The sequence below is a fragment of the Lathyrus oleraceus genome, chromosome 5, assembly GCF_024323335.1.
Source record: "Lathyrus oleraceus cultivar Zhongwan6 chromosome 5, CAAS_Psat_ZW6_1.0, whole genome shotgun sequence".
Classification (NCBI taxonomy): Eukaryota; Viridiplantae; Streptophyta; class Magnoliopsida; order Fabales; family Fabaceae; genus Lathyrus; species Lathyrus oleraceus.
Genome location: NC_066583.1, coordinates 217,875,615 through 217,877,813, shown reverse-complemented (window position 1 = coordinate 217,877,813; position 2,199 = coordinate 217,875,615). Strand labels below are relative to the sequence as shown.

The 2,199-nt window shown below is 40.7% G+C and overlaps 1 non-coding gene across 1 annotated transcript; it reads left to right on the top strand.

Annotated features, from left to right (window-relative positions):
* The first annotated feature begins 1,181 nt into the window (after nucleotides 1–1,181).
* LOC127088813 (small nucleolar RNA R71) lies at nucleotides 1,182–1,288 on the top strand. The gene has a single exon (XR_007790629.1). It is a non-coding gene; the product is annotated as a small nucleolar RNA R71 (small nucleolar RNA).
* The last annotated feature ends 911 nt before the right edge of the window (nucleotides 1,289–2,199 follow it).

The window sequence follows — 2,199 nt, the reverse complement described above, 5'->3', positions numbered from 1 at the left end:
AGAATCTTTATCTTTTTTGGCTAATTTATTCTCGGAAATGGCATTACATTCCAAAGGCTTCGGATCATCTAGTCTACGTTTATTGGTAAGGATGTCTTTGAGAAACTTGGCATAAGAAGGTATTTGGGTGATGGCTTCTGTGAAAGGGATTTCTACATGAAGTTTTTCTATAACTTTAATAAAAAATTTATACTGGTTATTGATCTGGGTTTGTTTGAGTCTTTGCGGATATGGTATAGGTGGTTTATATGGCGGGGGTGGTACGTAAGCTTTATCTTTAGATTTTTCTCCTTTTTCTTGACCTTCCTAGTTTTCAGATTCCTCTGGTTCCTTTACTTCATCCGGGGGTTTGGTATATTCCTTAGAAGTTCCGGGCTCACTCAATCTTGGGTTTGGTGGCTCATCATAAGCGTTCCCACTTCGTAGGGTAATGGCATTGGCTTGTCCTCTCGGATTCTGTTAAGGTTGTCCAGGGAACTTCCCTCCAGGTGTAGTCTGAGGGGCTTGGTTTAAAGCTACCTGAGAGATCTGGGTTTCAAGCATCTTGGTATGAGTAACTATTTGATCAACCTTGGTTCCTAACTGAGTAATCAGTTCGTTAACGTGAATGTTTTGGTTCGTGGACTCCTTGTTTTGTTGGGTTTGAGCGGTGATAAAATTTTCCATAATTTTCTCAAGGCTCGGCTTTGGTGGTATAGGTTGCATAGGTTGATTTGGTCTTGAGGCTTGATAACCAGGTTGTCTCGGAGGCGCATTATTTTGGATAGGGTTATTGTTTTTATAGGAGAAGTTCGGGTGATTCCTCCATCCAGGGTTATAGGTATTCGAATATGGGTTCCCTTGGGTGTAGTTCACTTGCTCAGAGTGGGTTTCGTTTAATAGACTGCATTCTGCAGATTGGTGTCCTTTGGTTCCACATATCTCATAATCTGATGAAACTGCGACTACAGTATTCGGGTTTATGCACATATGCTCGACCTTAAGGGCTAATGCATCCATTTTAGCTTGCATCATGTCTATAGAGCTTAGTTCATGCACTCCTCCTTGAGCTTCCTTCTTCTCAACTGTCGCTCGTTCCACTCCCCATGATTGATGGTTTTGAGCCTGCGGCAGCGTCGACGGTCATCTTAGTGTTATAGTGAAGTCCATTATAGAAGGTTTGAATGATTAACCAATTTTCTAAACCGTGATGTGGGCATGCTCGTAATAACTCTTTATATCTCTCCCATGCTTCGAACAACGATTCTCCTTAGTTCTGGGTAAATCTAGTTATATGGTTTCGAAGAACGACGGTCTTACTCGGGGGAAAGTATCTAGCAAGGAATACTCTTCTAAGGTTATCCCATGTCGTAATGGAACTGGGTGGAGGGGAATCTAACCATGATAAGGCTTTATCTCTGAGGGAGAAAGGGAATAATCTTAAACGGATTGCCTCAGGAGAAGATCCATTGGTTTTAAAAGTGTCTGCTAATTGAAGAAATATTTTTAAATGTTGGTTTGGGTTCTCAGTAGCGAGACCTGCGAATTGTCTCTGTTGCACTAGTTGCAACAGGGAAGGTTTAAGTTCGAAATTATTAGCTGGGATGGTTGGGTTTACTATACTAGAACTAGGTTCTTCGTTGGATGGTTGGGAGAAATCCTTAAGAGGTCTTTGGTTTTGATCTTCAGCCATAGCTCTCCTAATTCTATGAAAGAATAAACGTGCGTGAGCGTAACATTCAGGTTCCGCTAGAGGATATACTAAGCTTCCGGTACTGCGAGCTTTTCGCATTGACCGACGGGAAATAGCCTAAGTCTAAACGATATAACAATAGGGTATGAAATTTGACGAAATTGGTCCCCGGCAACGGCGCCAAAAACTTAATGCGTGCTTTTCGCAAGTATACGAACGCGTCAGAGTAATATAAAAGATTGTCGAATCCACAGAGACCAAATGTCAATCTATCGTTATCTATTGTTATGGTGTTTATCAAAGGTAATCAAAATAGGGTTTTTAGAGTGTGCAATGAAAAGTAATGTGTTGAGTAAAGTTCAACTGATAAAGACAGGGTCGAATGTAATTCACATAATCAATTAATAATTCAAGTACTTGCTAATAGAACTACTTATGGGCAGTGTTTCCTACTTAGAAAAGAACCAATTTAACAGGAACTGTCACTTTCGCGTATTCAGAACCGAGTTGTACTCCCTAATCAAACC